Source organism: Panthera uncia, chromosome X (assembly GCF_023721935.1).
Source record: "Panthera uncia isolate 11264 chromosome X, Puncia_PCG_1.0, whole genome shotgun sequence".
NCBI lineage: Eukaryota > Metazoa > Chordata > Mammalia > Carnivora > Felidae > Panthera > Panthera uncia.
In genome coordinates this window covers 103,552,808-103,575,808 of record NC_064817.1, presented here as the reverse complement: position 1 = coordinate 103,575,808, position 23,001 = coordinate 103,552,808, and the positions used below count along the sequence as shown (strand labels likewise).

The 23,001-nt window shown below is 37.6% G+C and overlaps 1 protein-coding gene across 1 annotated transcript in view; it reads left to right on the top strand.

The window, feature by feature from the left end:
• Positions 1-23,001, top strand: part of ENOX2 (ecto-NOX disulfide-thiol exchanger 2) — a 263,903-nt gene that overhangs the window by 81,380 nt on the left and 159,522 nt on the right. The window contains exon 3 of the mRNA XM_049644290.1: positions 21,617-21,760. The gene's annotated coding sequence lies outside the window, so the exon portion shown is untranslated. The remainder of the gene's footprint in view (positions 1-21,616; positions 21,761-23,001) is intronic.

Genomic DNA, 23,001 nt, shown 5'->3' with positions numbered 1-23,001 from the left:
ATGACTAGGAGCCCTAATAGCCTGATCCTTAGAGTGGCAGTTGGGAGATCCAGCTCTGCCACTGGCTTGCTGTGGGACTTTCAAACAAGTCACTTAACCTCTCTGAGCTTTAGAGTTTCATATGTTAACTGTATAATCATACTCTGGTCACCTCGCTAGGAAGCTGTGAGATGGATATGAAGGAGAGTTGAAAAGGTAATAGCTTCATTCTTTTGCATGTAGCTCTCTAGTTTTTTCCAACACCATCTGTTGAAGAGACTGTCTTTCCCATTGCATATTCTTTCCTGATATCAAAGATTAATTGCGTATAATTGTGGGTTTATTTCTGGATTTTCTCTTCTGTTCTAATGATGTATGTGTCATTTTTCTGCCAGTATCATACTGTTTTGATTATGACAGATTTGTAATATAACTTGAAGTTTGGAATTCTGATGCCTCCAGCTTTGTTTTTCTTTTTCAAGATTGCTTTGGTGATTCAGGGTCATTTGTGGTTTCATACAAATTTTAGGACTGTTCTAATTGTGAAAAACACTCTTGGTATTTTGATAGGGATTGCATTAAATGTGTAGATTGTTTGGGAGTGTAGACATTTTAACAATATTTGTTCTTCTAATCCATGAGCATGGAGCATCTTTCCATTTCTTTGTGTCATTTTCAATTTTTTTCATCAGTGTTACATAGTTTTCAGAGTATAAGTCTCTCACCTCTTTGGTTAGGTTTATTCCTAGCCATCTTATTATTTGGGGTACAGTTTTAATTGGGATTGTTCTCTTAATTACTTTTTCTTCTGCTTCATTATTGGCGTATAAAAATGAAATAGATTTCTGTATTGATATTGTATCCTGTGACTTTACTGAATTCGTGTATCAATTCTAGCAGCTTTTTGGTGGAATATTTTGGGTTTTTTATATATGGTATGATGTCATCTGCAAAAAGTGAAAGTTTGACTTCTTCCTTACCTATTTGGATGCCTTTCATTTCTTTTTGTTGTCTGCTTGCTGTGGCCAGGACTTCCAGTACTATATTGAATAGAAGTGGTGACAGCAAGCACCCTCGTCTTGTTCCTGACCTCAGGGGAAAAGCTCTCAGTTTTTCCCCATTAAGGATGGTGTTAGCTATGGGTTTTTCATAGACAGCCTTTATCATATTGAGGTATGTTCCCTCTAAACCTAGTTTGTTGATGGTTTTTATCATGAATGGATGTTGTACTTTGTCAAATGCTTTCTCTCCCATCTAATGAAATGATCATATGGTTCTTATCCTTTCTCTTATTAATGTGGTGTATCACATTGATTTGCGAATATTAAATCACCCTTAAAACCCAGGAATAAACCCTACTTAATCGTGGTGAATGATTTTTTTAATGTATTGTTGAATTCGGCTTTCTAGTATTCTATTGAGAATTTTTGCATCTATGTTCATCAGGGATATTGGCCTGTAGTTCTCTTTTTTTTTAGTGGTGTCTTTGTCTGATTTTGGTATCAGGGTAATGCTGGCCTCATAGAATGAATTTGGAAGTTTTCCTTCCTTTTCTATGTTTTGGAATAGTGTAAGAAGAATAGGTATTAATTCTTAATTAAATGTTTGGTAGAATTCACCTGTCAAGCCATGTGGTCCTGGATTTTTGTTTATTGGGAGTTTTTTGATTACTAATTCAATGTCTTTACTGGTTATTGGTCTGTTCAAATTTTTTATTACTTCCGGTTTCAGTTTTGGTAGTTTGTATGTTTCTAGGAATTTATATATTTCTTCTAGGTTGTCCAAATCGTTGGCATATAGTTTTTCATAATATTCTCTTATGATTATACTTCTGTGATGTTGGTTGTTATTTATCCTCTCTCATTTCTGACTTTATTTATTTGAGTCCTTTCTCTTTTTTTTTTTTTTCTTGATTAAGTCTGGCTAGAGACCACTTGCTTACACCATACACAAAAATATACTCAAAATGGATTGAAGACCTAAATGTGAGACCTGAAACCATACAAATCCTAGAAAAGAACACAGGCAGTAACTTCTTTGACATCAGCCATAGCAACTTCTTTCTAGATATGTGTCCTGAGGCAAAGGAAACAAAAGCAAAAATAAACTATTGTGACTGCATCAAAATAAAAAGCTTCTGCACAGTGAAGGAAATAATCAACAAAACTAAAAGGCAACCTTCAGAATGGGAGAAGATACTTGCAAGTGACATATTCAGTAAAAGGTTAGTATCCAAAATATATAAAGAACTTAGAAAACTGAACACCCAAAAACAAATAATCTAATTAAAAATAGGCAGAAGACATGAACGGACATTTCTCCAAAGAAGACATATAGATGGCCAGACACATGAAAAGATGTTCATCATCACCATCAAGGAAGTACAAATCAAAACTACAATGAGATGTCACCTCATACCTGTCAGAATGGCTAAAATCAGCAACACAAGAAACAACAGGTGTTGGTGAGGATGTGGAGAAAAAGGAACCCTCTTGCACTGTTGGTGGGAATGCAAACTGGTGCAGCCACCGTGGAAAACAGTATGGAGGTTCCTCAAAAAGTTAAAAATAGGGGCTCCCTGGATGTCTCACTTCCGACTTCAGCTCAGGCCATGATCTTGCAGTTCGTGGGTTTGTGCCCTGCATCAGGCTCTGCACTGAGAGCTCAGAGCCTGGAGCCTGTTTCAGATTCTGTGTTTCCCTCTCTCTCTGCCCCTCCCCTGTTCGCTCTCTGTCTCTGTCTCAAAAATAAACATTAAAAAAATGTTTTTAAAAAGTTAAAAATAGAACTACCCTATGATCCAGCAATCTAACTGCTAGGTATTTACCCAAAGAATACAAGAACACTAACTCAAAGGCATACATGCATCCCAATGTTTATAGCAGCATTATTTACAATAGCCAAATTATGAAAGCAGCCCCAGTGTCCATCAATCGATGAATGGATAAAGAAGAGGTATTGTATCTATATGTGTATACACATAAATGTGCGCACACACACACGCACGCTGAAATATTATTCAGCCATAAAAAAGAATGAAATCTTGCTATTTGTAACAACATGGATGGAGCTAGAGAGTATAATTCTAAGTGATAGAAGTTAGAGACAGGCAAACACCATATGATTTCACTCATGTGGAATTTAAGAAACAAATTGTTCCCTTGTTCCCTTGTCTCTCTCTCTCTCTCTCTCTCTATATATATATATATATAGTCTATATATATATAGTCTCTCTCTCTCTCTCTCTATGAGAGAGAGAGAGAGAAACCCAGAAACAGACTCTTAATTATAGAGAACAAACTGATGGTTACCAGAGAGGGGGTGCAGGATGGGTCAAATAGAGGAAGGGGATTAAGAAGGGTACTTACCATGATGAGCATAGGGTGATGGATGGAAATGTTCAATCACTATATTGCCCACTTGAAACTAATAGAAGACCGTGTTAACTGACTGGAATTAAAGTAAGAACTTTTAAAAAATAAAAGAGAAGGTAATAGCAATTTCTGAATATAACTTATTATTGTTAAAATAAGAAAATCAAGTTTTTATTTAATGGTAACAGTAAGGAAATGTTCCTGCTTTTGAGGATTTTTCAAAGTTATCCACATCTTGTCAATAAGCTTCAACTTTTCAATGAATCAGACAAGACATTACATTTGGTGATACAGTTCACCACTTTGCTGAAGGGCAGAAGCAACCATTTTTTTAATGTAGCTTTCCAGAAGATATCTGGGAAGCAGCAACAGATATATTGCCATTTTTAGCCTAATCATTTTGTTGACCACAAGGCAGAACGGCAGCAAGCTCAGATGGGAGAGCTGAAGTCATTATCCAAAGGTCAGACTTGATAAGCAGACTGCGATTTCTTCCCCTAACTCCCATATGTCTGGAGGGGCATGTGGGCAACAGGAGAAGCCAGAAAGCTCACTGTCAAAAAAGTAAAAAAGTATTTAAGTGATTTTATGCAAATAGAACTGGCTATATTCTGTGCAGAATGACAGGATTCCTGTCTTCAAGGAGTTCTTAGTCTCAACAAATGAGGAAACAGCAGGAATTTCAGGTAGAGTCCATATCTGTCTTGTGGCTTGGCTCAAAGTAGGCATTCCACAAATGTCATCTGGATGATTGGATGAATGAATGGGTGGACAGACCAGTAATGAATGAACAATGAACTCTGAAAGGTAATACTTTGGAGTTGCTATTTGGAAAAGCAGACGACAACTTGAAAACCTTTAGCAGTATAACTTAGAAGTCAAGCATCAACTTCCACTAGACATTAAAGTAATTGAAATTTATACCAAGGGTGGAAAGTACATTTATTATTTTTATTAATTTATGTTACATGAAAATAAAACTTAAAATTAAGAAGTCTAGCTCTTCTACCCTCCATTGAATTGCTATATTATGAAGATATAAGTTATGTTGAATAGTTTATCATAATTATTTTTATTTTAGAGAGAGAGTGCAAGTGGGGGATAGGGGCAGAGAGAGAGAGAGAACCTTAAGCAAGCTCCACTCTTAACGCAGAGCCCAAAGATGGGCTCGATCCCATGACCCTGGGATCATTACCTGAGCTGAAATCAAGAATCAGATACTCAACCAACTGAGCCACCCAAGTGCCCCTATCATAATTATTTTTAATCAATTTGATTTATTTTCTACCTAATCATCTGGAGATAACATTTGCACTTTTTATTTCATTGATGGTAAGCTAGCCATCAGTAAAAACTTTAATCCTAGGGGCGCCTAGCATGTGATTCTTGATCTCAGGATTGTGAGTTTGAGCCACACGTTGGGTATGGAGATTCCTTAAAAATAAAAACATGAAACAAAACTTAGAAAAATTAAAAAAAAAACCCTTTAATCCCAGTACAAACCCTACAGGGAAGATAACATACTACAAGGGAAAGATATGTAGCTGGAAGATGGGAGTTCCAGGCCCTCCTCACACTCATGTTATAACCTTGGGAAATCACTGAAGCTCCCCTGAGCTGCAGTTTTCTCATCTACCAAGCAAGGACATTAATCTTTTTCTCCATCATAGGGATGTTGTGGAAGTACTTGGTAAGATGTGAAATTCTATGATAATGTCATTTATTGTTAGGGAAGGAGTTAGAAATAATATTCTGGTGTTCCAAGGTTTTGATTTCTGGCATTTTAGTGTAGAAGGTGGAGTGCTGTCCCTGAATGTTGGCTATCACCCTGATATGGCTATATAAACAATTCCTGAACGTTACCATTAAATAAAATGTATTTAACGTGGCAGTTGAACAGATGGTAAGGTATAAGTTTAGATGCCATTTAGATGGTACTGTTCTTTTGAAGATTTCTCTTTATTTATCTCAGCTTTATTTATATTTGCCAGTCTGCATGGCATATACCATGCATTTCTCTGGTTTGCAGTGACCAGAATTAAATTGTTTCATTGATAGGCCCTCACAGCATTTGACAAGTAACAAAGTTGCTAGAAGCTTTTACTTTAATTGTGACTCCCACTAAACTGTAAGATAACCATTTCAGTTTGGAGGATCATTATCCTACTAAACATAAATCATTTCACTATCCTCTAAAATGTGACTATGTTTAAGAGCAATAGACAAGCCATAGCCACTCTCTGTGTGTTGGATGAGGTTGTAAGTGTGTTACCAAATGCTCAGAACTGGTTGTTACTGAAGCACAATCCTATCTCCAAGAGGGAAGACAACTATTAAGAATGAGCTTAGAAAAAAAGACATTTTGTAGATGTATTAAAATAGAAAACATAAGCTGATTAGGCAAAGTTCCAAAGATTCATTAGTTTATTAAAGTAGATTGAAATGAATGTTTGAGAGATTTAAATAAATTAACCTTTAATGAGTACCCAGGGGCCAAGGAAAAAGAATGACAGGGGATTAGGAGTATTTTGTCTGATTGTTGCATAATGCACAGTGATTAGGTTTTTTTCTGAATGCTCATTGCTGTATTACAATACTAATAAATAAAAAAAGATTAAATTTAAAATATCTCTAGATTGTAATTGTTGCCTGCTCTTCTGTGTACACAAATACCATGCTTGGATTCAATAGCAATCACTATAACTTTGGCAGAGAGAGACAGGAATTTTTGTCATTACATCACTATATTTTGAAATGTCATATGTGAGCAAAGCTTTGGTCAATTAGGATAATTTATTCCTAACATGCTAGACATGCTTTTATCATTTCAGCATTAGATTCTTACTGAGTTTTGTAATACACGTGCTCTAAATAATATTAATTGATAGCAAGTTACTTAGATGTATTGGTATTCAAACATACTATTTTTTTTAACTTTTATGTATTTATTTTTGGGGCGGGGGGGAGGGACAGAAAGAAAGGGAGAGAGAGAATCCCAAGCAGGCTCCACACTGTCAGTGCAGAGCCTGACACAGGGCTCCATCTCAGGAACCATGAGATCATAACCTGAGCTGAAATCAGGAGTCAGCCTCTTGACCAACTGAGCCACCCAGGTGCCCCAAAACATCTTATTTAAAAAACAAAAAACAAAAAACAAAAAACCTTTCTGTACTTCCTTACAACTTCTTGTTTATAATTAGAAAAATTCTTAAGAAGATTTTTTTTGGAGCAGTGTTGGAAATGCTTTGTTTTGTTTTTTTTTTCAGGGTGCCTTAACTGTATTACTATTAAATCATTTATTGACTTCAAAGTAAGTTTTGAGTTGGTGGTACTAGGAAGGCATTCTTCTAGGCATTCTCCTGTCTCATTTGCTACCCATTACTGAGTTTTATATCAAATTTTTATCAATGTGTTCTAGCTACACTTTTCTTGTTGTTTTACCTTAAACTCAGAGCTTGCAGATCACACGGTTCTATTCTCATTTTTCAGATGAGGAAACATTGACCAAGAAATACTTGCCCATTTCCCAACTGAGTTGTTGGAAGAACAGACACCATATAGTCTGTGCCTTTGTGTCCAGTTCTTCCACTATACTTAACTGCCTCCATAGCACTTTTTACATTTTACCAGATCCTTCTTTTTTTAAGTTTTGTTTTTGTTTTTTTTAATTTTTATTTATTTTTGAGAGAGAGAGGGAGAGAGAGCAAGCACAACTGGGGGAGGTGCAGAGAGAGAGAGAGAGACAGATAATCTGAAGCAGGCTCCAGGCTCTGAGCTGTCAGCACAGAGTCCGACGTGGGGCTTGAACTCACAAACCATGAGATCATGACCTGAGCTGAAGTTGGATGTTTAACCTACTGAGCCACCCATGCGCCCCTTTACCAGATCCTTCTTAAAGTTCAGTGGAATCACTGAAGAATCACTGAGGTTACAGATGGCATAAGCAAACCACACTGCAGCCTGATTTTATTAAAAATAGTTGTAGTTTAGACACAGTGTTTCCCAACATTCTTCATGACATTGTACATGTAGTGGAGTAAATGAATGATCTACTTGAGGGCAGGGGGTGACTGGCCTGTAGTCCCAAAGGTTGTAAGGTTTGAAGCCTATCCCCAAGGCAGTTTGGAATCTTTCTTGGGAGACAGGAAAAGAGACACAATAATTCTGAAGTATTCTAGCTGGTATCTCCTGGAGCAAGGAAATGAACATAATCCTGTAAATATACTTTGCCCCAAATTCCTCCAAGACTTCAGTTTCTTTTTGTTTTTTCCAGCAACCCTTCTAATCTTTCTTTCCACCTTTTCCATGGAAGCATTATAAATTGGACAAATTTAGATCTAACCTATTTATAGCACACAACCAATACAGTTCCCTGAATATTATAGGTAATGAGTAAATGAACTTACCCTCTAAGTGTTACCTGATTTTAACTTAAAAAAACACTTTGCTCAGTGTATTCATTTGCTCCATTTAGAGCAATGGCTCTCAGTCCTGGCTGCACATTATAATCACCTGGCATCTTTTAAAAACTAGATCCCAAGGCCCCACCCAAACCAATTAAATCAGATTTATAGGGGGTGGGGCTCACGCATTGGTATTTTTTAAAAGTTCCCCCAGGTAATTTTAATATGTAGCCAGAAATGAGATGCACATCTAACAAATCTGTGAGTTGGGGACTTGATGGAAGCAGAAAGTAGTTAGTGAAAAACAAAAGAATATGGCACTTCTTTTGGCACTGTTCACTTTGTGGCAAACCAGATTTGGGTCACATGTGTATCAGAGAAAACAATTGTCTTTTAGGAGCACAAAGTGAGGACTCTTAAATATAATTGGTTTACTGTACTCTGACTATATGGTCATACTTGTCATCTGCCCAGTAGGCTAGACTGCCTGGTCAAGTATTCATGGCCTTAGCTCATTGCTATTCCAGTTCTTCCTTCCACCATCATCCTAGGCAAGTGCCCAACTTCCAGGAAAATCTGAGCCTATAATTTTACCAAGGCTGTAAATCTACCAGTCCAAATCTGTCTTCAAAGAATGCATTTCCCAAACCTGTGGGGAAGGGGCTCAAAAATACCAACAACAAAAAGAACATAATGGAAGATGGAAATGGATTCAGTTAGGGAGGAAATAAAAGTTGGAATGATCTTCTAAATCAAAGTAACACTGTGGCTTTTGAAACCCATTCCAAGATCCCATGGATGTCAGTTGGATCTAGACGATGTTTAGGTGTGTTCCAGTCCTGGATTCTTCCTAGCAGCAGTTTTAGAAAGTTACAATGCTTTCACACTTTGACTTCACCTGGTACAACTGACTCTATTGTTTAATCAGAATGGGTTGTCCACTTGCTGCCTCTGGGGTGCGTAGAACTTTAGGTGTTAAGAATCTGTGCAGTGTTTAAGATCTATTATCTCATGATGTAACAGGACTTTTAACTTCCATGCAGTGCTATTTTGTTGCAGAGAAAACGATCATGGAATTGAATTCGGCTGTAGCCCTCTCTTCAAGGCAATCCATCACTTCCCAATCTCCTAGGAGCCCTGATTTGCTCTGTCAGTTGTTTGTCTCAAAGCATCTTTCTGAAATGAATTTACTTTAAAGTTAAAGATGATTAGAGTGCTTCTTCTCCAGCAGACAATTACATTGCTATATTCTTTGGCAGAAAGAAAAACCATGAAGCATTAATTTTTCCAAGCTTTCTTTGAGTATTGTTAAAGGAGAAACATCAGCTTAATCCAACATACTATAATAACCAAAAGACAACTGCTATTAAAATGCAAGATTTTCTAATAAGACCATTTTGAGGAGTTATTTGGGAGGAGGAGAAAAGAAAGAAATATGAAGGGAGGAATGGAAGGAATTTATGAAGCATTCCTGACCTGCAAACACACGTTGTCTGTGAATACTGTAGACAAAATAAACCAAGTCTGAGAGCTATTATTAAAATGTTTTTCTCTCTTCTTAGCCCAGTAGTATGTTATTCTGCCTCATACACTATTCTGCTTTATATTTCTCTGGATGAATTGATATCTTTTGACAGGCTTTATTAAGAATACATAGTAAAGGTCAAGTATAAGCCATTTTCTGGTGTTTCCTGGCAGCCTTTATGTCATGGTAAACAGAGATTGGAAGTGGTTTTGTATTCATAATAGCATAGGCTTGGATTGTGCTTTTTCTCATACTGAAGCCCACAAACCTTGCATGATTTTCAAGACTGTGACTTAAGAGCTTTAAAATGGAGTCATCTCAGACTCTTCTCATCCCCTCAACTCCCAGATCTAATTAGACACCAAATCCAGAGGATTCCACTTCATGAATATCTCTGAAATCCATTCATTTTTACCATGCATTGCCACTGTCTGAAGTAATAATTACCATCATCTCTCCACCGTATCACCCTGGTGTTCTAACTGGTCTCTCTGTCTCTGGTGAGTTCTCACCAGTGCATCCTGCATTCTGCCATAACTGTAAGCTTAGGCACAGATCAGATGTTGACAGCCTTCCACCCAGAATACATACAACCCCACAAATATCCAGAATGAACCCTAAGGTCCTGCAATAAGTGCTCTGATAAAAAGGCTCTGTGTATTCCTGTGGAGCGAGCTTTTGGGGATTAAGAAACTTTTCACTAAAGATTTGATCAATGTTTTGAAGGATGAATAAGAGCTCTCCAGGTGGAGATAAAGGGAAAATTGTAATTTAAGCAGAGGGAATGGTATGCACAGAGCACCAAACAGGGAGCCCAGAAACAAATCCAGCATATACCATCAATCGATCATCAGCAAGGATGCAAAGAATCTGCAATGGGGAAAACATAGTCTCTTCAGTAAATGGTGTCAAGAAAACTGATATCCACATGCAAAAGAATGAACTTAGACCCATATTTTACACATACAAAAAAATCAACTCAAAATGGATTAAACATTTAAATATAAAATTTTAAACTAAAATTCGTAGAAGAGGGGTGCCTGAGTGGCTCAGTTGGTTAAGTGTCCAACCCTGGATATCAGTTCAGGTCATGATCTCACAATTGTGAGATCAGTCTCTACACTGGGCATGGAGTGTACTTAAGATTCTTTCTCTCCCTCTCCCTGTGCCCCCCCCCCCGAAATAAATAAAAATAAAAAATAAAATTCCTAGAATAAAACATAAGGAAAAGCTTTATGATATTGGTCTTGGCTGTGATTTCATGAAATGACACCAAAATCACAGGCAATGAAAGCAAAAATAGACAGGTGGTACCACATCATACTAAAAAGAAAACACACAGCAAAGGAAACAATCAACAGAGTGAAAGGCAACCTACTGAACGAGAGAAAACATAAGGACTTAATTTCCAGAATACACGAAGAACTCCTACAACTCAATAGAAAAAAAAAAAAACCTTAATAACCCAATTAAAAAATAGGCTAAAGACTTGAATAGACATTTCTGCAGAGATGCACAAATGGCCAACATATGAAAAGATGCTTCATGTCACTAATCATGAGAGAAATGCAAATCAAAACTACAATGGATATCACCTCACACCTGTGAAGATGGCTATTAATAAAAAATAATAAGTGTTGGTGAGGATGTGGACTAAATGAAACTCTTGTACATTGTTGCTAGGAATGCAAAATGGTAGAGCTGCTATGGAAACATATGGATGTTCCTGAAAAAATTGGAACTAGAATTATATGATCCAGCAAGCTCACTTCTGGTTATTTATCCCAAGGAATTGCAATCAGAATCTCAAAAAAATATTAGCACCACTATTCATTGTAGCACTATCCACAATAGCAAAAGTGTGGAAATAACCTAAATGTCTGACAGATGAATGGATTTAAAAAGAAAAAAAAAAGTAGTATGTATGTACAATGGGATATTATTCAGCCTTAAAAAAGGAAATCCTGTAGTATGTAAGAACATAGATGAACCTTAAAGACATTATGCTAAGTGAAATAAGCCAGTCACAGAAGGACAAATCTTGCATGATTCCACTTTATATGAGGTATCTAAAATAGTCAAACTCATAGAATTAGAGAGTAGAATGGTGGTGGTTACCAGTGGCTGAGGGGAGGAGAAATGGAAAATTGCTAGTCAATGGGCATAAGGTTTGAATTATGCAAGATTAATAAATTCTAGAGATCTGCCATACAAAATCATGCCTGTAGTTAACAATACAGTACTGTACACTTAAAAGTTTAACAATGTAGATTTTATGCTGTGTTATTACCACAATAAAATAATTCTTTGTTAAGAAAAAAGCACAGACATAAAAAGGCCTAGTATATTTGAGGAATTTGAAAAGTTTGGTATGAATGAAGCAAAGGGTACTTGTGGGAAGTGAAATAGCAAGAAATGAAGTTGATGCAGTACTTTAGGCCAGATTTTCTGTGTACTTATCTGCCTTCCTTTCTAGTTGTGATCTTTTTGAGGAAAGAAACTGTCTTATCAAGTCCTGAAATGCTGGGGCCTAGCATATTGCCAGCCCCACAGAAATGTTTCAATGAATTAGATGAATAAGAAGAGAGACTATCTGTCAATATTATTTTATAGATTCAGCCATTACAATACATACTGAACACCTCAGACTCCAGGCTGGAGCAAAATGAAGACCCTAGTTATTATTTTTTTAATGTTTATTTATTTATGTTTGAGAGAGAGAGAGAGAGAGAGAGAGAGAGCGAGCAGAGGAGGGATAGAGTGAGAGAATCAAAAGCAGGCTCCACACTGTAACCGACTGAGCCACCGAAGAGCCCCAAGATCCTACTTATTCTTTTATACAACAACAGTAAGACTTGTTTCAAATACAAATTAGTTCTTTTTTTTTTTTTTTGAAGGCTTTTTTCCTTTATAGTCATGTCATCTTCTCAAAGACTAGATTCTAGCTTTCTTCCAAGTAGTAGGTTTGACTTCAGCCCAGGGACATCTCTAAAGGAGTTTATCTCTTGGTGACACCCTGTATTGATACTCCTCAGGTGGAATTTTTATAGTGGAGGTATGGATCTACAAAGGATGTATTAATATATTACAGAAACCTGTTTTCTCCTGTGTGTTTAATTTCACAGCTAATGCAGGGTTGTTTATCATACATTCTTGAAAAACTAGTCCAAATGGGGATCAAATATTGGGAATGCAGAAAGCATAACTCCAAAACATTAGTGATACAGTATAGCAAAATTAATGGGGTGGGGGGAAGGACGAAGGATAAATCTTTCAAACATGTAAATGAGGATTTACTGTATTTATGTAGTTCTATCTTTAGGGACTTCTAAATCACAAACTCATCATTGGTTAATTATAAGGCAATTAAAATTGTAGTGCAGCGATTGGGTAAATAGTTAATGAAGACTGAATGAAATGAAGAAAGGAAATCTAGTGAAATTAGTGTGTACAATTTGGGGAAAACAAAGATACAAATGTTATTCGTGCAGGGCATCAGTCTGAAAGGATACCAATATCCTTCTAGCACTAATTGATAAAATTAACTCTGCAAAGACCAAAGGAGTTCCAGCTCTCACTCTCTCCTTCAAAGCATCCTACACTGGAACGCAGATTTATCTGACTGCTACTTCAATTTTCACTCACTTACAGCATGAGAAATTATTTTGTTGAACCTTGTTTACAATGTATTTACCGGCATCTTAAGAATCTATTAGAACAAACTGGTGTACTCTGTGTAGTAACTGTTACTACGCAAAGGGCTGGCTCAGCCAAGGCTCCTGACCAGATCCAGTTGACTAGCTAGTTTTCAAAACCAGCAGAGTGCTTTCTGCAGGGAGAACTGTGCTTGCTTTTGATAATTACCTCAGCTTTATGAAATCAATCTGCCTGAAGGGAAGACCTCATTACAGATCTGACAAGATAGACTCCAGTTTCAATACCAGAACAACTCTCTGTCCTCAGGCTCTGAAATCTGCAATTATTTATTTTATTTAGACAGAGACACCCATAATACAGTGCCTCTGGGCACATTCTCAGGCAAGTATTAAACAGATAACCTAATGGTCAGTGTGTTAGGAACCTACCCTTTTCCTGTCACTCAAGTGGAAAATTGGTCAACAGGAATCGCAGCATGGCCTAGAGCCAGCTCAAAGTAGGCACTGATCAATCACCATCTTTCTAATCCCCCGCCCTTAAAGATGTGGAGAGAAGGGTAGTTGCTGTAACTGTTCTCAGGGATAAACTACAGGAAAATAAGACTTTTTCTTCTCCGTTCCTCTGAAGACTGCCAGACTTTATCCTAAGGAAAATGATAAATCACCCATCTACCATCTGTCACTTTGAACTGTTCTATCAAATCAACATTTTTTTGAACTTTGTTTTCATTGAGGAATGTGATTTTGCTGTGTTTCCCAAGCCTTAAATTGTATGGGAGAAAAGAATCCTGAAGCATTCTTCTTCTTGAAGTTGGAAATATATATTTTGCCTTCCTGCTCACAGAACTCAAGCACCTTAACAGATTTAGTTCAGACTTTTCTGAAATAATTCACCTTTACTAGGCCTGGGAGATGTCAGCCCCACAGGAAAAACACAGGTAACATTCTGAGCATAGGAAAATACGGGTTTGGAGAGAAATGGTCCTTTTCCATTCCAGCTCTAGTGTCACTGTTAGTAGTTTTCTAACAATAAAGCAGCCAGCTGAAACTGAGCACTGATTAAAGCTTTGAGAGGAAGCATTTCAGTTGTAAGGGTAAAGAGTGGTTCTTTCATGTTGGAAAGTTCAAGGTGACAAATATGGTCTCCTCTCCTAAAAATAGCACAAGCAAAGAGCCATCACTGACTCTTCCCAGCATTATTTATTAACGTTTTACCCTGATGGTTGTGTATTATCTGAAAGAAAAAGAGGGTTATAACATGAATGCAAAGCTAACATCCTCTAAGCCGTAAATAGGATGTAGCCTCAGGGCCTAAAGAGCCACACCACTTGAATTTTCTTATTCTGCTTTTGAGGCAAATTCATAGGAACCCTCGATTAGACTAGAAAGGAACTATACACTTATTTAGTGTGTAATATGTGGTAGATCCTAAATATACATTCTCTCATCGAACTTTCCTCACTTCCCTATAAGAAGGGGCATTATCATTCCCACTTTACAGTGCAGAAACAATCCCAGAGAAATCAAGTGGCTTATTTATACCTCTTGTAAATGGTACACCTAGTAAGTAGCAGATGTGGGTTTGAATCCAGGTCTTATTGTAGAGCAGCACTGTCCAATAAAATTTGGGGGGTGATGGAAAGAGTCTGTACTGTGCTTACTGATACAGTAGCCACTAGGCGCATATGGCTGTTGAGCACCTGAAATGTGGCTTAGTGATGCTGAAGAACTGAACTTTTCCTTTCATTTCATTTCATCTAGTTTATTTAAACTTAGATTTTAACAGCTATATGGCTACTGTGGCTGATGGCTACTGTGTTGGACAGTACATCTCTAGGGATTGCCTCTTCTTGACTGCAGTTTGTAAAGCAGGGATCTATAACCCAGTATCCATACAACTATTAAGAAAAGATCCATATATGGAGTTTCTTTTATAGTATTCTCTCATGTAAGAGTCTTAGTCCGGGGAAGGACAGTGCTGCCTTTTTCATTGGAGAATGAAGTTATGCATAATCAAGGTTGGGGGCAGAGTGTATGACCATCTACCAGCACTCCCCAAAGAGTCTTCAGGGATCCTGGATTAGAGGGGATACCAAGAATGCTGAAGGAACCCAAATCATACTTCCCTTCATGACAGGCCCAGCAGCAGGTTGGTTAGCATCTGGGGTGGGAAACACAACTATTGTACCTAAGTTGTAGCAGAGTTCAGATCGATACACATGTCTGGAGTGTTTGTAACATTGTACAAGGCATCATGCCAGGCATCTTGGAGGAAGAGATTTTTAAAATGACTGGGATGGGACACCTGGGTGGCTCAGTCAGTGGAACATCTGACTTCAGCTCAGGTCATGATCTCACAGTTTGTGAGTTCAAGCCCCGCATCGGGCTCTGTGCTGAGAGCTCAGAGCCTGGAGCCTGCTTCGGATTCTGCATCTCCTTCTCTCTCTCTGCCCCTCCCCCACTCACAGTCTGTATCTCTGTCTCTCAAAAATAAATAAACATTAAAAAAATTAAATAAAATTACTGGGAGGTAAAGTGTGTAGTAAAGGAGTTTACAACTTAGTGTCAGTGAGTAAGGCAGGAGATAAGGAAGGATGAGAGAAATACTCAGAGAACTATAGCACAAGGCATGCTCTAAAAGGCATATGAAAAATGCAGATGAGAATCTGAGGGGAACCAGAACAGTGTTTTAGAATTTTAAAAAAGCCCAAGTTCCTTGCTGTATTGTTTATTAGCTGCATGACCTTGGGAAATTTACCTAAATTCTGTAAGATTCCCTTTCTTTGTTGTAAAATGGGAATAATTAGAAAAGAAAATAAAAAGATAATGTTTGTAAAAACAGAACACATTCTTAACAGCCAATGAATGGTTGATCCCCTGGTAGCCCTGTTCCATTGCTGTGTATGTCATCAGTTGCGTGGAAGTGGATAAGGAAAGGCATCATGAAGGAAATAACATCTGAGATAAACCCTAAGAGAAGGATAGTATAGTATTTTGAAAGTTGGAATTCAAGAAGTTGGTGATGGAGCAATGTGAGCTAAAGGTGTGGAGACAAGGAAATTACTGGAGTGATTCATTGAACACCAGGTAGTCCCATTTTGCTAGAGTGTCAGTCTTTTCTACTCAAAGTGTGATTCCCCACACCAGCAGCATCAGCATCATCTGGGACTTGTTAGCAAAGCAGATCACAACCCAGACTTATTAAATCAGAATCTGCATTTTAACAAGATCCCCTGGGAACATGTGTGCACGTGAAAGTTCAAAAAGTGTTGGGGTAGAGTACAAGCTGAAGCATAGTGAAAGACAGTGCTCAGAATGGGTGGGGCCTTATTTTGAAGGCCTTGAATGCCTGACCAGTAGTTTAGGGAATCACTAAAAAGTTGCTGAAAGATCACTATCAATAAAAATCTGCCTGTCACCTGTATCACACCTTGAAAGAGTGACATGAATGTAAATTTTTCCCTGGAAGCTTTTATGTTCACCACCATTCAAGCAAGCTCCTTAGTAGAAAAGGCTTTTGGCCTTTTTCTTTGTCATCACTTTCCCTGTTACCTTCGCTCCCCTATTAATCTTTTACAATTACTGTTGTTTCAGCTAAACCAGTTATACAGAATATTGAACTCATGAAATTGACAAAGTAGGTTTCATTTGTTTGACATGAGGTAAGACCTGGAACTAAGAAATGTTCATTTGTTTTGGCTGCTAGCCACTGTGGCCACAAAGCGATACCGCAGCCCAGGTCTGTTAGACGTTGCAAACATTCCCCCAGAAGTAGCAAGTGGAGCAACTCCGTAGCGACAGCTGAAAATCTGGAGTCAGAGGTTTTCAGGCCTATGCTGAGGAAGGACGAGAAGCTCCCAGGGATAGATAAATCCTACAAAAGCACCTACCAGCACATTAAGGTCCTAACCATTATCCTAATAACCCCTTGTTTCTCCAAAAGTTTTGTAGTAAAAACTAATTTGGAGACCCTCTACTTCCCCTGATTTCAGACTGAAGTCAGCTGGAAAATACGACTCAGGTTACAGAAATTTGTTTCATACACAAATTAGCTATAATGTTACTTTTGCCAAAAACGGATACTCTATCTTTTCAATCTAAATGTCTGTCTGGACATTGCTGCCTTGAATTGAATTTACCAGATTTCTCAGCAGCTAACCATTTTCTTTCAAAGGGAATTAATCCAGAGTATAATTGTGTTTCCTTTTTGCTAAGATTGTACCACCTTAAGTCTATGGCCCGCAGCTGCAAATAAGAAGTGGCAGGGACCCACATGGTCATATTTCCGTACCATAACCTGGAGCAATCATTAAAAGTGTTAGATTGCATCATGAAGGTTAGTCCTAATTTGACCTGATAGTGGAAAGCTCTGTAAAGTGAATTGTAACAGTAACTCTAACAGCAGCTGGGCACAAAGAGATCATTGATCTTCTTTCACAAGAGTCAGGAAAATTCTTCAGTGCTCCCCTCAAAGCCCAGGAATCATTTGCATCTGTATGGCAGACATCATTGCCTGTGAACTCACTGAGAAACACACTTCATTCCGAGATGTTTAATTTGCTGGCTCCATTGGGTGAGAAATGTCATTCTCCAAGGACCCCACCCCCACCCTTCCCCCAATATGCATACTTTCGAAAGTGCGTGTTATGAAGTCAGATAATCTGTATTTTGACGTGACATGAAGTAACAGCTGGTCAGCTCTCTAAACCAGTCAACCTGGTTTTATATGAGATTACGTTACCACATGGACTTAATTGTGATCATAAACTACAGCAATAGCAAAAATCTGTAACACTCATGTTTATTATGTTTTCCTTTATTTTTTATCAATTTGTGCTTCCCTTTAGACAAACTGTATATTTTGTGGGGTTAGGCAGTGAGGGGACAAGATGGGAGGAGACATGAATGAGCAAAGTTCAAAGTTTTATTACGTTTATCCTCAGGAATAAAAGAGCAAGGACAATGAGAACTATCTAAGACTTTAGAAAATGTCTAACATTGCTCTGTTAAACTGTTCCTGACTCCCTCGTCTATTTTTCTTGCAGTGACTATCAATAGGACGCTTACAAAGTTAGACGTGCCATGAACTCATTTTAGGGACAATAAGCAAGTTAATAGTTGAATAAAATGCATCCTACTTCGTAGGCAGATTGGGGGAGATGAAAAAGGAACCCTCAAAATAGAGGAGGCAGGAGTTTTTAAAAAGGCCAGCAAAGCAAGGTGAATCTCTGGGAGCACAGCAAGGAATGGTCCCCAGGCCAAGAAGTACCCCCTGGATTTAGGCTCTATAGATGAGATTCCTGTGTTGCATAAAAGAATGAACTAAATAACCGCAAAAGTTTCCCCCTAGTCTAACATTTTCCTAATATCTTTTTAATCTAATGATTTCATCATGTAGAGTGGGAAATTAGTAGAACTAGCTTCCATAAGAGATTTAAAGATAAATTCTATAGTTTTGGTGGGAATTACAATATGGTAATTGCTTATATTTTACATTTAAGTCGTAATTTCTGCAGGAAGAGTCCTTGAAATTAAAGTGGTCGTTTTCTTTTTAGAATTTAAATAGTTTTAATGGGGCTATTTTACTTACAATAGCATTCAGCATGGATCACATATACATGACACAGAAAAGATCTTCTAAGTATCTATTGATTTACTGATTTATTGGCTTTATTTTGTGTTGTCTTAGGGGATGAATAAAAAAATACAATAAAAGTGGCTAGAAAGCACTGGTGTCATAGGATTTTGCTATCTATATAGCCCTTGTTCTCAACACTACAAATCTTTGGAGACTGTATGGGGTCCCGGAGAATATAAAATGTGGATGCATATTCAATCAATCAACTTACTGAGTGGCATGTCTTTCTCACCTTGATATGAGATCCTTTTCTATAAGAAACAGACCTGTGATGTTGTGCTTAAATTATCAGGATTGCCACATAATCTGGATCATATATGAGGTGGACACAGAGAAAGTACTTGAAATGTCAGTTTTATTTAGTGCCAAACAAAAATCTGTATGCTAGGAAGAGTAACAAAGTACCTAAATCCCTAAAATTATCATCTGGGACTAAATAAACAGTAAAACAATTATAGTCAAATATCTATGACTGAATACTTTTAATTTAGCAGATTCTTTTCCTGGACTCCAACTTCTAGAAAAAGGTAAAGCCAACAATGAAAAGATTCAATGAGGAAAAAAGGTCTATCCTTGAATCAGAGCAAATTCAGACCAGTCTCCGCACATTGCACATCAACAATCTAGAAACTGAAATGGAATAGAAATAGAAATTCAAAATTATGGTAGTGGCAGTTAATATTTATTGAGTATCTGCTATATGCCAGATGTAATGCAGAATCTTCTACATACATAATTTCATTTTAATCCTTTTAACAATCCTATGAGTTAAGCACTGTTATTAGCTTCCTTTTATAGATTATGGCTCTGAAGTTCTGTAAGATCTTCAGTCATCTACTTAATAAGGCAGGGAAATGGACTAATATATTATTCTGTAAAATTATCAAATGCAAAACAAAATAAGGAAAAAAATTTCTGATTAACCATCATTAATCAGAACCTCCTAATCCCTGAGCATTCCTTTTGATCAAGCTTTCACCTTCTTGCAGTATAGTTCTCCAATGATGGAGATGCATTTGAAGTCTAATTATTTTAAGTAATGTTGATATAATCAGCATCATAACTTCTAAGTTGTGGCATTAATTCTTGATTATCAGCTATCACGTCTTTACATAGGTTAATGGAATGAGTCACCTACCCCTCCCTGTGGGGTATTAATTCATTAATTCAACACTCACTATTTGCCAGGCATGGTGATAGGCACCAGGGATACAGTTGTGGGTTGGGAAGAGTTTTGGGGGGGAAGATCCTCGTTAGAAGAGTTTACAAGCTGAAAAAGGTTGTTTTTTTTAATTCATTTAGAATAAGATAATCATAACTTTAAATATATATTTTTTATCTTGTTAATCTTTGCAACAACCCTGTACAAATGTTATCACTCCATTTTTACACATTATGAAACTAAGAGTAAGGGAGATTACATGATTGCCAGCTAGTAAAAGACACAGCTTTGGGTTTTAGCCCTGATTGAAACACATGCTGTATCCACTATGCCATTCCATCCCCCATAGAGCTTGTTTTGGTCAATATAATATTGCAGAAGGAAATACCAAGAAAAGTTTTTCTAACAGTACACTACTCACATTTGACCCTGGGACCACTCAGGTGCAAGAAACCTCTTCATTTGTAAATTGTATAAAAATCTAGTCTTCTTTGAAAATAGTCTTGGCCTCATCTGAATGTTTTTTAATACATTGTTATGTATTTAATACATTGCTATGTATTAATGTTTGTTTCCTTAGTTCTTTCTAATCATGATAGGGATTTAATAGAACATGGATATGATGCAGTGAACAGTTGACTTAAGATACAGAAGTGAGTTTTCATTCCTTCACTTAGTTACTCAGGTGATGTAAAGGAAAAATGTTTGACAAATCCCAGAAGACATTTAATGGAGGTGTGCCAAGTGGAGTCTGATTGCTGAAGAAATGGTATTTGTTATGTGGGCTGAAAACATTAGCCTAGGGATACTTTAACTAAAACCAATAATGTACAGACATTTTGTTAGGATCTTAGCAGTCATTTTACTGAAACTTGATTGACTTTTAGCTGACTGGACTCCAAGCTTTTATTGACCGTTTACAACATTGCCTCAGGAATTGTATAGCTGCTGCCCATTGAAACATTGAGGGTTAAAGAATGAGCCTGGCAGGCCAACCTGATTCCTCTTTTGATAGGATTAGGGAACCAGTGGCTAAAAGGCTTAAGAGAGATCACCTAACTTTGGTCTTTAACAAAGCTTTTGATTCCACATTTCATGAAGTATTAATTGAAACACTTGAAATTCCAGGTGCTGCTGCCAGATGAGTAAGAAACCCTCTGCTCCTCCCGGGCTGAAGCATGGAAGACCTAGAGAGTAGACAGTGCCTTCTGACGTTTTAGATGATGCAGCAGCAACTAGTAAAGTAACCATGCTCTGGCATCATTTGGAATGGATAGAAGTAGCACTAGCCAAACCCGGGTCATTACTCCCCAGCACTCCAACTACTAACTAATCTCATTGCGAGTTCTGTATCTTTGTTTCCTTCTCTCATTTGCCATAGAATTGTGGGTTTCTTTTGTAGAAACCTCTGTTATCGTTGGCAGTGACTTTGATGCCAGGATGCTCTAATGATATCTGCATCACCTTGCAGTGAAAGAATGGAAAAATGTCAAGGGACAGTCTGAGGAATACATAACCAAGCTTTTTGAAAGGAACGGTGGGTTTAGCCATAGCCACATTTAAAGAAGATCTTATCTCTTTTAAGGAAGGAGGTAGAAGATAATTTGATAGCTTGTGGCCAAAAATGCTAATTTCCCAGAAACGTCAGGGATCTTCTTATAAGACTGAGTGACAGTCTTACAAGACCCTATGTTTTAATTCTGTACTTGTCAACAAAATCTGGAAAAATTACAGAAGGCAACTGGTTTTAAGGAATTCACCTATTATTCCTAGTTTCTTAAGATTTAGAGAGTTTTCCTCTAGTGGCTCATATAATACAATCTAGAGACATCCCAGTCCTTAATGGAGTCTGGATTTTGGCTTTCTTTTTCTTCTTTAGGATTGAACCAGCTGCCCTTTGACCCTGCCAACAACAACGAGCCCCTGCAGTTTGGTAGTGCCAGTGGCCCTCTGGTCACAGAAGGCCTCATTGAGAATGGAGGGGAGTCAAGCAAGAAAAGAAAGAGAACAAATGCTCCTTCAGGTAAGCTAGGCAATAATGCACTGTCTTAAGCCAGTGCTATTGAGTCAGCATTTTCCCAGAGCCTAGTATGTGATTGACACTTCGCTGGGATTTGTAGAACCACAGAAATGAGAAAGAGTCCCCTGCCCTCAGTGAACTCACGGTGGGGTAGAGTGGGGGGAAAGCACATACAAGAATAACTAATAATGAGATAGAGTATCATTGGTGATGTGGCTAACTGTGGAAAACGGGAAAAAAAAAAACCCTATGGGAGCACAAATGGGGAAGAGTATAATTCAGCCTTGGGCATTGTGGAACACTTCACAGCAGAAGTGACCTTTGTAGCTGACCCTTGAATGGGTAGGCTTGACACACAAAAGAAAGATGAGTAAAAAACATTGATTTAAGTAGAAGGATTTCATGAGTGAATGCTTTCACTGTATGTTTTTCTTTGCGTGTCCATGTGGTGGGCTACCCTCACTTTTACCCGTAATGCAGATAACTGCATATATTTGCATCTCCCCACCCCAGCCTTGTTTCCCCCAGTACACAATATGCCCACATGTGTTTTATGCCCTCATAGTTCTCTTAGAACAGGTGACGAGCTGATTGCCCTAAATCGTTTATAATAGTCAACTGAGTTTTTATCCTCCCCTGCAATCCTCCTTTACCTTCATGTTCCATTAGCCTATTCTCAGGTTAAATTTCTCCAAAACGAGTGGGGAAGCAACAGGAGAACCAATTCTTAACTGATCATTTGATACTTTAAAATTGTATCTCTTTGTTGCTTGGCTATTCATTTGAAAACAGTATCCACAGTGTGTAGAAACTGATCTGAGATTGGGGATTAGCCTAATAGACACGTTCACGGTGTTTTGTTTTGTTCTGTTTTTGTTTTTTGGGTTTTTTTTACTATTTTATATTCACCTTGTAACATGGAGCATGTTTACAAACATATAAGATCATATCTGATTCTAAGATTATAAGTCTTTTCGCTTATAAATCAAGGTATTTGTCAAATACAAATTTGGAAAACAAAAACACAGTAAAACACAGCTCTCTGGAGCTCTCAAGAAGAGTGATTTTTAGACAGCTGTATTTTCTGGAACATTGGAAAAGCATAGTTTATAGCTAAAGAACTGGTGTGAGTTCTAATCCCAGCTCTATTTCTGTTTGTGGCCTGGGGGGGGGGGGGTTCCTTAACCTCTCTGAGTTTCACTTCAATTGTAAAGTAGAAATGGTACTAAAACCCACCTATTAGG